This window comes from Galeopterus variegatus, unplaced genomic scaffold (assembly GCF_000696425.1).
Source record: "Galeopterus variegatus unplaced genomic scaffold, G_variegatus-3.0.2 Scaffold6401, whole genome shotgun sequence".
Taxonomy (NCBI): Eukaryota; Metazoa; Chordata; class Mammalia; order Dermoptera; family Cynocephalidae; genus Galeopterus; species Galeopterus variegatus.
The window spans coordinates 95,786-111,921 of NW_007732512.1; the positions used below are offsets into that span (position 1 = coordinate 95,786).

A 16,136-nucleotide genomic window follows, 5' to 3' on the forward strand; every position below is an offset into this window, starting at 1 on the left:
TGTATAATTGGACTCAGCATGCTTGCTACCAGTTTCCCAAATTCATCATTAATGAAAATATATCTAAGTGTCAATGTAAGAATCAAGATAGTCATACACAGAACTAGGAGGGACCCCAAAGGTCCTCTCACTCCAGCCTTTACTTTGCAAATGAGCAGATTGAGGTCCAGAATGAAACTATGACTTGCCTACATGGGGTACAGCCTTTTATGGCTCTCCAGAATGCCACAGCCACTGTCGCCTGCATGCTCCCATCCCCCTGCTCACCCACCCCCCCACACACAAAAGGATGTATAGTCACAAAATTCAAAAGAAACTAAAACATTGCATATGCCAAAAAACCCACAAAAGTAAGAATTTTAATAATCATGTATTTATTCAATAAGTATTTATTGGACACTTCCTCTATGCCTGTTACTGTCATTTTGATACTATACAGTTTGTCTGCTTGTTTTGGGCCACTGGCCAGTACAGAGATCGAGCCCTGGACCTTGCTGTTATCGGCACCATGCTCTAACCAATTGAGCTAATCAACCAGCCCAATACTATACATTTTTAAGCTTGTGATATATACTCTTTTCCTTAAGCTTCTACATTAGGAGTATAGCATGCAGCCCTGTCAGATGGAAATAAATCTGTTAAAGAAAGCATTTGTAGACTTGCCTGTTCTGTCATCACAAACTTGGCTGCAAGATGCCAAAGGTTCAGGTTAAATCTAGAACAAAACCCGGAAATTTTGCTCTTTGTTTGTTCATTTAACTCTGGATTTCATAAAGACCACAAAGGATTTGCTGAAATGGTCACACACTTCCTGTGGAAGGAGAACACTCTGTGGTTCACTAGGCCGTCAACTTAAACACGACTATGTGCCATAAATTACATTCTTCCCTCTAAGTTTCGCCCCCAATGGAAAAGGAATGATTTCTTGAATAAACAGTTCTAGAAACATACCTAGCTCCAGCACTTATCTTCTGGATGAACTTTAGCAAGTTTCTCTCCTACTCTGGGCCTCAGTTTCCTCATTTCTAGGAACGTAGGATGACAATATTATCACAACATACAATCTATAACTGGGGACCTGGGTCAAAAATTTCTGATTGCCTTCCCAAAGTATGGTACCTAAAACATTTAATTACAGCTTTAAGGCCAAACATGCCTTTGTCACCATTCAGAGATTCTTTGCCCTGATCTGAAATTGTCTGTTCACCAGTTCAATCCTAGATACCTGCTTCCTGCCCTCCTAATCAAAGAGTTAGTGGATGTGGCCCTGGCAGGGCCAGTAGAGTAACACTTAGACCCTAAAAAAAAAAAAAAAAAAAAAAAAATCACTGGAAATGGAATGGTCTGAAGAAAATTAAATATATCAGAATTCCTCTAATGTATGCTATATATCATTGTAATGAATGACTGATAAACTCCCAAAGCTGCAAAGTGAAACTCAAAAGGGAGCATGCTTAAGTAACAACAGAGGGTCACTGAACTGCCTTCTCAGAAGGGCCCAGCAAACTCAGCACTTATGCTTTCCTGGGCGGATTATGCAAGTCTGGGGCTAGAGCTGAATTGCTTGTGAGAGTAGAAAAAAGGCAGGGTGCTGCCACCAAGGATCCTTTATCTCTACCCATGCCTCATATAAATCTCAGCTTCTCCTCTAAAGAAATATTAGACAGGTAATTAAAGAGTAGCATTTTACTATCTGGCCCTGGACTCCAGATCCATTATTCTAGGCATCAAATTCCCAGCCTAAGTATCCTTGGGCCAAGGTTGAGTGATAGTCGTGATGCTGGAGCAATAGGCTTGAGAATCAGGGCAATTCTGCCTTCTACGGGCTTTGCTCTCTGAAGTTTACTCTGTACTCTACAAGCTTTTATCCCAGTCTTGATCAATGTTTTGATTTGTAAAATAAAGATGATAATAATACTTATCTCCATAGCATTGTTGTATGAATTAGATTAGATAATGCCTGATAGCAGTCAGTGAATACTGGAGATTACATTACTGTTGTTGTAGTGGTGAGGGTGGTAATTTTATCCTTCTTCCTAAACACTTACATGGCCAACTCACCAGCCACAGTGCAGTTTCAGAATGGAATAGGGTTGACCAATGTCACCTTCACCATTACAAAACTCTCCCTGTCTACACAGAGTTTGGCTAATGGTTTTCAGATTAAATAAAACACAAAAGGTAATCTACCATCTCAGAACACACAGTACTTGATATTGCAGAGCAAGGAGCTTGCATTCTCCTGGAGCTAGTCTTTCTACCTTGGCAACAGAGGCATTTTCAAATAAATATAAGTTCCAATAGGAACACTGCCAAGACCCAGTTGTGACAAAGCAACCAGCCAAGCTAGTGGAGTTATTAGGATGATCTCTTAAGAAGAGAACTAAATGTTGATTGAATGTGAAAACTATGTAATGCTCTGGCTTCATTTATCAGCATGGTTTTCTTTAGGATTTGGGGCAAGCCACCTAATTTCCAAATGCCTAAATGGATTCAGAGTCAAACCACACAGGCTTCTCTCAGGAAGGATGAGCTGGACCAAAGGGCTTGCCTGAGGATGATTCAGAGGAGAAGCCTCCCCACCCCTACATCTTCTGCTTGTCCTCCCCTTTGCAGCTGTAAACATGCCAAGAAATTGGGTGAGACATTTGTGAACCGGCTTTGCAGCTGCTTCATTACTCAGCTAATATCAATATTAATTTTTGCAGGTTTCCTTTTCAGTGCATCAGGCTAGAGGTGCAACTTGTACACAGCCTGGTGTTTGGCAAGGGGATTTGGGAGCTTGCTCTGTAGGCACCTCCCCTGACACCTCTTCTGTGGCACCATGCAAAAATCTGGTTCAAGCCCAAGACAGCAGGAGGAGAGCAGGGAAGCAAAGTCGAGCCACTCTCACAGGCCAAATCACAGAAGCTGAAAAACAAGTACCTGGGTGTTATGCGCCTGCCTCTCTAGTGTTTTCGCCGCCAATTTCCCACTTGGCCACATGTGCACATTTAATTAATGTTCTGCTCATCACCTCCTGCAAGTCATTAATAATGATGCTCTATAGAGGCCGGCCCAACTCAGAGCCTGCCAGGAGCACACCACTGGCCACCACCCCCCAGTCAGTCCACGGCCGCCCATGTGGCCTTCCAGCCAGGTTTCAATCCAGGAGACAAAGCTCAGAACCAGCTCAGCTAAATTCATCTTTTAAGTGAGATTTCTGGATGCATCCATTTCATTTCCTTCACCCACTAATGTGGAGGTTTTTTTACTTTTTTCTTTTTTTTTTTTTAATTCTATTAAAAAATGCAATTAAATTTGTCTCATGGAATTTGCTCTTTAAAAATCCAGACAGCTGCTTGCTCATGGTGGCATTATGCTCTTGATTCTTACACATTTTTTTCTTCATCTCCATTCCATTACTTTACTGAGGATTAAAGACAGGCTTACCAGATGGCAAATGCCAGGATCTCTTTCCACCCCCACCTCCCGTTCAGAAGACTAGTATCACATCGGCCATAATACACAGCCCAGGTGCCTCTGTGCAGCTTTGGAAGGGACCAGCAACTGTTTCATTTTAATTCATTAGCTACTCCTACAACACAATTAAAGAGCAGGAGGTCAGGAATGAGAAAACCCAGGGACTGCACATTTGGTTCTCTCTCTGTGCCTCAGTTTCTTCATCCTTCAGTCTCCCTTGCTTCCTCCACCATTTCTCAGCCATAAACCCTTCATTAGGCCTTGAAACAAATGAGGTAATGTCTGTGGTGAGATGGTTCATGCGCTTCCAAAGAAAGACACCATATAAAAAGCATTCTGATTGCTAACAGTCAGGGACGCTGAGGATTAGGCCTGGCTGGCTTTATAAACTATTTAACTGCCTGCTTCTTGCAAAAACTATTTTTATCAGTTAATTACACATTTTTCTTATTAAATAACAATGTGAAAGCATTTCTTGCTCATTTTGCTGTCATGATTAATTTAATCTGTCTCCCTTTATTAAAAGTCCAGTTTTTTTCCCCCTCATCTTATCCATCCTGATAGGCTAGTAAAAGCTCACGACTGTTCAGCTCCTTTGGTTAACATTAACCCATTCTACTTCATTCTTTTCCTTATACCGAGTCCCTGAAACAGTTTCTTTCTCTCCTGGGACTGTGCGTCTGGTGCCTAAGGAAGCTCCAAACGCTGAAGAATAGACTTGTCCTAACGGATTGCTTTTCCTCTCCTTTCCTTTCTTACAGCCTCCTTCAGCAGGCAAGTTCGCAGAGGTAGACCAGATTTAAACCCAGCCCTGAGGCACGTCCCACATGGGAAGGAGACAAGGGAGCCAGAGAAGACAACCCTGGTTGGGTTCAATGTCAAAACAGGCACACAGGTGACGTGACCAGGACTTGGGGAAGGAGTAAAAGGAGAAATGCCAATGCCAATAGCACTCACTGCACTGAGGGACTCTTTTGTGATACTGTTGAATGTAGTTAATGTTATTAATTGTAACTAATAATAATAATAACATCCTTATTACATGCTTACCCTGTTAACATGGAAAGGGGACATCGGGCAGGCCCTCCTGCTATTGTTTGAACTCACAGAGAGAGACTAGAGCTTCAAGAAAAAAAATCACAATTATTGAGGCAAAATAGGGAACGACAACAATTACAGAAATGGACACAGAAAAAAAGTAATTTCCTGTGTTGTTTTATTTGTCACTTGTGGTAGGTAAGACTGCTCCTGACATTCACTGTTTGCATAAGCCCCTCCCCTGGAGTGTGCACTGGACTTACTGATGCGCTTCTAACAAATCAATGACAAGATGCACCTTCCAAGACTGGGTTACAAAAAGTCTGTGGCTTCTTTCCTGGATACCCTCTCTTGCTTGTGTGCTCACTCTGAGGAAAGCCAGCTGCCATGTGGTAAGCTGCCCTAGCATGAGGACTGGGGGGTAGGAACCCCAGGAACAATCAGTGAAAAACTGAGGCCTCAGTCCTGCAGCCCATGAGGAACAGAATCCTACCAACCACCACGTGAGTGAATATGGAAGCACAGCCTTCCCCAGTCGAGACTACAGATTAGAATGCAGCCCCGGCCCACAGCTGGATGGCAGCCACATGAGAGATTTTGAGACAGAAGCACTCAACTAATATATGCCCATATTCCTATATCTCCCAGAAACCAGAAGATAGTAAATGTTTGTGGGTTTTTTAAGCTGCTAAATTTAGGGGCAATTTGTTTCTCAGTAGTAGACAACTAATACGCCACCCCTCCCACAGTAAAATTAATCCAGAAGTGACATGGCATACTACAGTGATGGGGGAGAAAGGGACGCTGCTTCCCAATCATGCCCATGAAATTGTTAATCAACCAGAAGCCTCATTTTTGTTGGTTGTTGTCTTAAAACCCTTGACAACACAACACTCCAAGCAGCCACCCCCAATTAACTGTTTGGAGATAAGAGAAAATCTTTTTGCTGTCTCCAGAACAGTGTGAAAGAAGAATCAGAGTTAGAAGACCTGATTTCCACTTACAAGACAACAGACTTTGGCAAGTCATGTATACTCTTTGAACTTCCTTTTCCTCTGATAAAATGGAGAAAATCTGTTTGGATGCTCCAAGGTACAAGGAATGGAATATTCAACTAAAATAGCCTAAACAGCATCCCTCTACTTTCTAGTGTTTTGACTTCAGTGTACTGGCACCTCCCCTTGTGGCTACAAGATGGTTCTAGCAGCTCCATGCTTCACGTCCCCCCAAAATAATATCCATGGGCATGAAAAGGAAGTATTCTTGTCTCATGGTCTATACATGAGGAAAACTTCCCCCAAAATTCCCCCAGCAGAATTTCCCAGCCATCATATTGGCCAAACCTGGCTTACATGCCTCTCCCTAAAGTCATCACTGGCTGAGAAAATCAAGATTACCATGGTCGACTTAGATCACCCACATTCCACCCCTGAAGCTGGGAGAGGCCTGACCTCCCCTGAAGCAGATGGCACTCCAGAGACGAGCTGGCAGAATTCAAAGTTTTGTGCACAGAAAGCAAAGTGGGGAAGCTGCCGTTTGACGTGCGAGTCCACACAGCTAAGGTTACGCTGGAGTGTAACACGCACAATGGCTTAACCCAACAAAAGCGTGTTGCTGGCTCACACTACGTGCCCAGCACAAGTCGGTGAAGAGCTCTGTCCTTTTCCACGGGGTCACTCAGGGCCAGACTGACAGAGGCTCCGCCTCATCAGCACGAGGCCTCAGGATTCACTGCGGCAGCACAGAGCGGAGCTGGAGAAGCCTTCACAGCTATGGCACCTACCCTCACGCTTCTTGGACCAGAACCAGTCGATGGTCCCACCTAACTGAAAGTGTGGTCATCCATATACCAGAGGAAAATGAAATAGGAATTGTTCTGACCCCAGCAGGCAAACAACACTGCCTGTAATAAAGCTCTATCGCCTCACAGGGTTTCTGTGACGTTAGAATGAGGTGATGTGTGGATTCATTTCCCAAACGTTCATTAGACATAAGCTCTACCAAGCACTGGGCTGGCATAGTGAGACACAGGACCCGTGGACACAGCCACCACCCTCCTGGCAGACACAGCCATTGAGAAGATATCAGGCATCTGAACGCCACTCAAAGTTCGTTTGCCCTTTCTTCCCCTTCCAGGCCCTGAGTGCTCACCCCACACATTTTGTCTTCCTATTATTGGTTCCAAAGTTTTTGCAATGCCCTCAAAAGGAGCCATGGCCAGAGAGGACAGAGGACTAACCTGGAGTGGCACAGAGTCCAGGCATGTGCAGCAGAAGATAGTGAGACACCTCCCAGATGTCATCTTCTCCTTAGGGTAGAGAAAGAATGAGTTGTTACCTTGTTTCTTTTCAAATCTCTTCCAGTGTGGCTCATGAGAGAGAAGAGATTTCTTCTTGAGTCAGTCCTAACAGTCCGTTCATCTCCCTCCTCAAGCCCCCCTCCTTTAGCCAACACTGTCAGTGACTTAGCATTTGCTGATTTCACCCCTCTCATGAGAGGCAGCTTCTTATGGAAGGCATCATAATACTGTTAGGGTTGGCTAGCCTGCAGTTACAGAGAGCCTCTGCAGTTTCAGTGGCTTAATACAAACTGCTCCCCAGGATTGCTTGGTCAGTTCAGGCATGGAGGAAGGGTCTTTTCCATATAGTCATCAGAGACCTAAGCTGATGGTGGTTTTCCAATTTTGACCATGGTTTCTAGGACTGTCCTGGGCATTAATAGCCCCACCAGCTAGAAAGGAAAGATCATGGATTGTACATAAGGGAGGTTTTCAGTGGGCTGGACCTAGAAATGACACCCATCACTTCTGCCCACATACCATTGAAGAGAACCCAGTCATGTGACCACACCTAATTGCAAAGAAGACTGGGAAATGTAATTTAATCGTGTGCCCAGGAAGAAAGAAGAACAGATTTTGGTGGGCAGCTAGCAGTCTCCCCCACACTCACCCACACAACTTCCTATTTTTCAACTTGGCAAAAGCTAAGATCACAGATTATTTCTACACAGCAATGTATTCTTTGGCCTGCCAAGAGGCCAAGTCCTTTCTGGGAAAGGATTCACAAACATCTTGGTGCAATTAATGGGAAAAGACCTGACCTACCTTTACTGTGGTCTCCCTTCACCTAAATTCCTGCTCAGGTCCTCCAATTGTAGACGGACAATCCTGAGGCTATAAAGTAATCTAGACATATCTAACACACAGAGAAACCAAAGGATGCTTCCCATGCAAGAATCACCCTTTTCCAAACAGTCAAAAAAAAAAAAAGGATAAAGACTTATGTGAAACATATTTCACCACCACAAGGCTTGGGTAGGGGTGCTTATCTAAGCACCTTCCATTCATTCATCCACTGAGCCAAGGTGTGACAGGCTGAGTATCTGGTGTGCGCCAAGCACTATGTCAGGCACTGGAGATATACTGATGAACCAGAACGACATGATCTCATGGGCCTTATGGACTAGACCAGAAAAAGAAAGTACACAAGAATATAAAGTAAGTACATAGCACAATAAGTAATTATTTAAAAAATAATAATAATAGGGCCAAGGCGGAGAATACAGCAGGAGTGGGAAGGGTGAGGTGTAAGTTAAGACCTGAAGGACAGGTGTTAGCCATGCAAGAGAGTGGAGGAGTAGACAAACACTCCAAGTAGAGGGCACGGCATGGGCAAAGGCCATGAAAAATGAAAGAGTGTGGCATGACCACAGAACGGAAAAGTAGCCAGTGGGGCTGAGGTGATGAGCGAAGCATTGGAGGGAAATGAAACTGGAGATGTGGGTGGGGGCCAGATCATGAAGGGTTTTGTAGGTCATGATGAAGAATTTGAATTCGAATCTAAATAAAATAGAGGGCCTTTTGTCTCTCTGAGCAGCACCATGGTGGTTGGCAAGAACAAGTGCCTTACAAAAGGCAGCAAAAAGGGAGCCAAGAAGATAGTGGCTGATCCATTTTCTAAGAAAGATTGGTATGATGTGAAAGCACCTGCTATGTTCAATATAGGAAATATTGAAAAACATTAGTCACCAGGACTCAAGGAAGCAAATTGCATCTGATAGCCTCAAAGGTTGTGTGTTTGAAGTGAGCCTTGCTGATCTGCAGAATGATGAAGTTGCATTTAGAAAATTCATGCTAATTACCGAGGATGTCCAGTGCAAAAACTGCCTAACTTCCATGGCATGGATCTTACTCGTGACAAAATGTGTTCTATGGTCAAAAAATGGCAGACCATGACCGAGGCTCATGTTGATGTCAATACTAGCGATGGTTATTTACTTCGTCTGTTCTGTGTTGGTTTTACTAAAAAGCACAACAATCAGATGCAGAAGACCTCTAATGCTCAGCCCCAACAGGTCCACCAAATCTGAAAAAAAATGATGGAAATCATGACCCAAGAAGTGCAGACCAATGACTTGGAAGAAGTGGTCAATAAACTGATTCCAGACAGCATTGGAAAAGACATAGAAAAGGCTTGCCAGGCTATTTATCCTCTTCATGGTGTCTTTGTTAGAAAAGTGAAAATGCTGAAGAAACCCAAGTTTGAATTGGGAAAACTCATGGAGCTCCATGGTGAGGTGGTAGTTCTGGAAAAGCTACTGGGGATGAAACAGGTGCTAAAGTTGACAAGCTGATGGATATGAACCACCAGTCCAAGAATCTGTTTAAAGTTCAGACGTTCAATAGTGACAAATAAAAAATCCCATTTAAAAAAACACATAAACAAAATAAATTTAAAAATAAATAAATAAATAAATAAAACCTAGGAAGCCATCCAGGGCTTTAGTAGTGGAGAGACATGATTCCACACTGTATTAATTTGCTAGGGCTGCCATAACAAAATATTATAGACTGGGTCGATTAAACGACAGGTATTTATTGTCTCACAGTTCTGGAGACTAAAAATCTAAGATCAAGGTGCTGGCAGGGTTGATTGAGAGAAAATTAGTTCCTGGCCTCTCTTCTAGCTTCCAATGGTTTGCTGACAATCTGCAGCACTCCTGGTAGGTGGTTTTCTACCTGTGTTCTCACACCATCCTTCCTCTGTGTATGTTTTTCTCTCCATGTGGCATTCTTTTTATAAGGACAACCATCGTATTGAATAGGGGGCCCACTCTACTTCAGTATGACCTAACCTTAACTAATTACATCTGCAATGACCCTATTTCCTTCCAAGTATGATCACATTCTGAGGTACTGGGGGGTTAAGATTTGAACATATGAATTTAGGGCAGGGACACAATTCGGCCCATAACATGCACATTTTAAGATGACCGTCTGTCTGCTTGGTATGAACGGGAAGAAGCGGTGGTTAGAGTGGAGGTGGAGAGGCAGGTTTGGCGAATGCTGTCATTGTCGTCAAGGTGAGGGATGATGTTTGCCTGGGCTCAGTGTCCAAGGCGACTTAGGTATATTTTGTGGATAAACCCATCATGACTGCTGATAGATTGCACTTCATTGGCGAGCGAAAGGGGTGAAGCAAGGATGACTCTTAAGTCTCTTACTTGAGCAAGAAGAACAATGGTAATGCAATTTATGAGGTAAAAAGGAATCGGGGATGGAGACATGTCTTAGGGCAGAGCCCTATGGTTTTTTATTTGGGGAATGTAAAGTTTGAGCTATGAATGAACCATCCAAGTAGATACACCATGTGGACGGTTGCATTTAAGAATCTGGAGCTCAAAGGTGGGGTCTGCACAAGAGATACACGTGCGGTGCGGAGTCATTAGTATGCAAGTATGTAAAGTCCCTCAGAACAGCCGGGGTCCAGAGGCTTGGTAGCTCCTTCTCAAGTGCGGCCCATTCTTCTCAGAGCATCTTGACTGTCTAACATGCCAACTCCTGACGTCCCATCTCAGGATGTAGGCAGATTCTGGGGGTCATTGGTTTCTAGAGAAGAAGATGGCAATGCTCTCAGTTCTTTCCCAAGTTTATACAAAGTGTTCATCATCTACGCCCAAGAACACCCACACAGCAGAAGGTACGTGCTACCTAAATCATATGAATGTTGGTGAACACACATATGCACACCCCGTCCCTTCCACAAAAATGACCTAAACTTTGTGAGGTTCGCATGTCCCTAGAGATGATCTCATTTGCCTGCTTCAAAAGCGCTTTGGTCTGCACAGCCTGTAGCAGCAAATTTACACTTCAAAAAGCAGACAGCTTTTTCCACATCTTATTCACTTAATGGGTGAGAATGTAAAATTAGTTCCGTTGCTGATGAGGACCTTGAGCCAAATGAAAAGTGTTCATTTGTCAGCACAGACTTACAGCCTGAGACATGATTATATAGCTAATCCAATAATGGGTTTTGATGCTGAGCATTTATTTATATACAGTATGTCTTGTTATCTGTTGATAATCAGGACCTACAATTTACTGTTTCTGTGTGTGTAGTGTGAAATAGCAACATCTTCCAGACATATTGCATTTAAGTACCAACATGCAAACACATACAAAAAGCGCCATCATCAGCAAAATATTTTATTTGATTTCTTGTTTTAAAAAAAAGAGGAAAGAGAACCAATACGTGAATTCAGGCTTTTATATTTTTAAATATAAGTAGTATATAACATTAGTAGTCTCTCTCAGGGCTATGAAAGAGTTTAAAAAAAAAAAAACCCAAAACTGAAAACAAGATATCCTTTATCATCTTGACCCACCCTCATCAAGAGATTTCTTCTTCTTGTGCTCTAAAAATTCTATCTGCAGGCCAAATCCTACCCATATTTTTACATATAATGGTATAAACCAAAAAGATACCCGGTGAAAATCTTCATAATGCCACCACCTGACTCTGGCTACCTGAATCTTACCAACATTCTGCTTATTGCAAAGATGCACATTATTGCCATGTGAGCATGGCAAGTGTGATAATCATCTCAGGCAAAATCTCTTTTTTAAAAAAGTGGTAACTTAAAATTAAATATAAAACCACTACATTTCTATAAACTCTTGTGGAGACTACATACTGCTCCATTATATTGTTTCTTACCCTGTGGATGAGTGTAAATGTCTGTCACTAAAATATAGGGACACTTTCGGCCTAATATAAATATAAAATGCATAAAATCCAACACTTAAAGCAAGCAAGCATTTTTATAGGTATGATGCATTGTCACATATTGCAGCTATCATAAAGCCTATGGGAAGGGAGAGACACATCAGGATTAAGTATTCTGTTAATTGCAAATGTGTAGCACACCTGCAAAATCTGTGAAAAATCCTACAACACTTGAGAAAAGTCACTGCAAGTTCCTTTTCATGAAACCATCTTTTGGACTGGCCCAGAAACATCCAAAACAAATGCAGAGAGGCATTAGAGAGCCGTCATCTCCAGTTGCCACTTTTCCCCACTTAGCAATCTCCTGCCCAAATGAAGCTGAAAGGACGGGTCAGTCTGTGATATATGAGAAGGAAGGGGAGCAAGTGTACTTTTTTAAGCTGAAATTTATTCCTCAATAAATACTTCAATGTTGGAGCAACATGATGTTTTATTGGATTACACTGGTTTGCTAAAGAAATCACACTGGGAATAGCAAAGCCTGCGGTTTTGTGGGTAATGCATTTGTAGATGTGAGGCTTTACACTAGGACGGTGCTGGAGAAGGATAACAAGCCAAATTAGGAAATGCCTTAATACACGCAAATCTAGATTATGGCAATACTTGGCCACGTAAGTCCAGGAGTTTTTTCATGGCTATTGCTTTACCTAGGCTGGATAATTCATTAGCTTTTGACTCTGTAAAGATTAAATGAATATAACATACATTACTTTCCTACTTTCGTCGCAGAAACAAATCTTTCTGGTACCAGCCAGTGTAATCTTCAGAGTTTTCGTTATATAAAACACCTCAAGAAAAATGCACCTCGGTAAGATTTACACTTTATTACTCTAATGATTCTACAAACACTACCACAATGTGATGAAAGGCAGAGCAGTCCTGGACTGATTGAGAGCTAATAAAAATCAGTCCTGAAAACTGAAAAGAGCACTCTTATCTTCCTTTCATTTAGAGCTGATTACTAGGGGATTATAATGCAATCACAGCTATGTGTGAGAGGTAGCTATGGGAACCAGTTTTAACTGTTTATCTAGCCAAAGATCTTAATTTAAGTTTGAACACTCTGATTCATTTATATGTAAGACACCAAGGAGACAAAATGCAGAAGAAACAGATGCGCACTTGTTCTTCCCATTTAACTTTGTAAGCTTCCAGCCAATTTGTCTTTCAGGGACAAAATTAATTTCTGATGACAATGTGAGCAAGTAATAAACTAGAAGTTCCTGTCCTGGGAAACTTGTTAATACCATGTAATGTTCTGAAGTTATTTAGGAGGGGAAAAAAGAGATTTGCTCCTGGAGTTACGGGGACGTCTATAACAGGCTTGCCTTTGTCCCAGCTCTTAGTCACTCCTGCAGAGGTTTATGACACCTCTTCTAGAGGTTCAATTGGGAAAGGTCAAAAGAAACCCTGTCGCTTACCATTTCTTTCCTATGGGGTATTTTTATTTTATTTTATTTTATTTTATTTTGTCAATATACAATGTGGTTGATTATTATGACCCATCACCGAAACTATGGGGTATTTTTAAACTGCTCGTCTCCTTCACATTCTCCCTGTGATTCAGATTTGCTCATAGCACAAACCTCCACCCCTTTGCTTCCCAGCCCTGGCCGAGGGGCAAGGCCACTAATGATAAGATGAAAAATGAATCACGAGACCTCCTTCATGGGTCACACACTGCTATAGAGCACAACCCCTTGATACGAGTGCACTCCCCTGAGGCTCTTGGGGCCAAACACTTCACAGAGGACACTGGGGATACGTGGGGAAAGCTGAGGATGGGATTCCACAGGCCCATCCACTGCCACCCAGAGAGAACGGTGTCCGTGTGTCTGACAGAACGCATGCCCATGCACACCCGGGCGTGAAGGAAGGCTGGCCACTACCTCAGAGCAGTCTAGGATGCTGTCTATTTCCTCCTGTCGGTGACAACCACCAGAAGAAGAAGAATAAAGGCTAGCATTTATTGAACACTTACGGTATACCAGAATAACATGGACACTACATACATTATCTAATTTAATTAGCACAGCAACCGTATGAGGAAGTGATTTTTATGGCATTTTATAGGCAAAGAAACTAAGTCACACAAAAATTCACTTGTCCAACATCACAGCTAGCAAGCGGAAAAGTCAACATTTGAACTCTATCTGTCAGATTCCAAACTGGTGTTTCTAAGCACTCCGAAAGGCAAACCTTCACAGTCTTCTTTATCTTAGCATTATTATTTTCCCATCTGATTACAGTAACCCCCCCTTATCCATAGGGAATAATTTCCAAGACCCCCAATGGATGACTGAAACCGTGGGAAGTACCAAATCCTGTATATACCAAATCCTATACATACGTTTTTTCCTATACATACGTACCTATGATAAAGTTCAGCTTATAAATTAGGCAGAGTTAAGAGATTAACAGGAATAACTAATAATAAAATAGAGCAATTATAACAATATACTGTAATAAAAGTTATGTGAATGTGCTCTCTCTCTCAAAATATCTTACTGTACTGTACTTACCTATTTTAAGACCACAGGTGACCAGGGGTAACTGAAACCTAAGAAAGCAAAACCGCGGATAAGGGGGGACTACTGCACACACTCGTTTTTTTTAGTATCTCTGGACTATGTTCATGTCTTGAGCCACACGTCTGTACTCCGCCTTCCCCTTGCCCCTACCTCCGACTTCCCCAGCCCCTATTTTTCTGCTCTCTGGGGGAATTCCCTGCAGCATAATGGCTGTCCATTAGTGTGTTTTTAAAACCTCGCTCTCTCCCATCCTCTGACAGTTTTCATATGCTCCACATGAAGGATCCTTTTCCAGAAATACTTTTGAAGAAAGTCTAAAGTAAGCTGAAAAGTATTACATTTTTCATCTCAACAGGGAAATGGATTTAAGAAAAGGAGAGAAGAGCCTGCAGGTCTTTCAGATTTTAAAAAGAATTCAACACACTGCTGCACTGGCACTGGGAACACATCTATCACAGAAACCAAGAGAGCATCTGCATTTACACGCTGAAACGGTTCCCTTCGTCCTTGATCACGATAATGACTTAGAGTTCCGCTGAGCCTTTCATCCAGGGGGACGCCATGGCCCCTGCAGAAGCCAGCCCAGTGAGACGCTCCCTCCTCCACCAAGGCGCCGTTTCCTCCAAGGTGAAGGGGAGAAATGGCTCCATTAGGGGAAAATTGCAAAGGACAAGCAGGCACTGTAAATTCTATTTCCAAAGGCAACTAACTAATAGTTTAACTCACTGTATTTAATTGCCCCATCTGGAACTCAGGCATAACAATGCGATCCTGAAGAAACCATCGACAGGTCACCAATAACAACAGTGAAAGAAGGAAATGCTTCCAGGGCCTAGGGAAAGCCATGCCCTGTGGGCACCAGGACATGGCACTAATTGCCCTACTTCCGGTTTTTAAACCTACCCCAGGCATTCCCTAGGACAGTTCCTGCATGCTTCCCCTTGCCCTCAGAAGCCACGTTGGATAAGTGTGGGTGACCAAAACAGACACCGGCTAGTTTGTTGTTTGGGGAAGAATGGTATCTAGCCCGGGTACAAACAATTGTGCGAACCCTAACAGGGTCGCAGCTGTTGCTCTGCGGGTCCTGGAACCCAGGGTGGAAGTCGGACTCGCCCTCAGCGAGGCACTTGCTTGGAGATGCCCTTCAGCCCTGCAGTGAGTTGACCCTGAGCTAGCCACACACCTGACCCTTCAGTGTTAGGAGGCACTGGCGTCCTCTGCCTGGAATTCCACTCCTCAGTTTCCCTTCTCACTCCTCCATACCCACCTCCAATATTCTCAGCTCGGCTGTCATCTTCTCCACAGAGCTGTCCTTGAATTCCTTAACCCTGGGCTGAATGCCCCCCTCTGTATTTCCACAGCATCATACACATGTCTTGGGAACTGCATGTCCCACATTGTGTAGTAGATGTTGAACACTTACGTGCTAATCACTGTGAAGCTGTTTACACATAAATATCTCTTTTATCCGTACAATCACCCAAGGTACTCACATCCCCATTTTACAGGGAAGGAAATTGAAGTTCAACAAGATTAAAATCCTACAACTAGTAAATGGCAGAACTGGGTTCAGAAAGTAGGACTTCCTTCCCCCTGAATCCACACTTTCCTCCACTGACCTCAGCACCCTGAGGCTGGAATCACATTGTGTCCATCTCGGTATCCCCAGCACTAGCATGTCAGCAGGCATTTACAGACCCCCGACATGCACTTGTTGAGCTAACACCATTGGGGGAAGTTACGGACAGCAAACTGACCCATACTGGGATAACTAGACTGAACTGGCCTCATTAGCCTGGCGCTCTACCAGGTGACTATTCTGATTTATCTGGGTAACAACAGAACTGTTTAAAAACAAAAAAGTAGAAGCATCTAAGCAGGGTCCTTGGTGTCATGCTGACACACCAGAAAATGTGTTGTCTTCCTCAATTCAAGTGTTCTTTTCACTGAATTCAGTCCAACCAGCTAAGCGCACTGACACAGGAGGTGTAACTTGCAGCGATTCGGTTGTTATGCAGCGCTGCATAATCACCTTATCCAT

At 43.0% G+C, this 16,136-nt stretch overlaps 1 pseudogene; it reads left to right on the top strand.

The window, feature by feature from the left end:
• Window positions 1–8,379: 8,379 nt before the first annotated feature.
• On the top strand, window positions 8,380–9,166 carry LOC103606236 (annotated as a pseudogene).
• The last annotated feature ends 6,970 nt before the right edge of the window (window positions 9,167–16,136 follow it).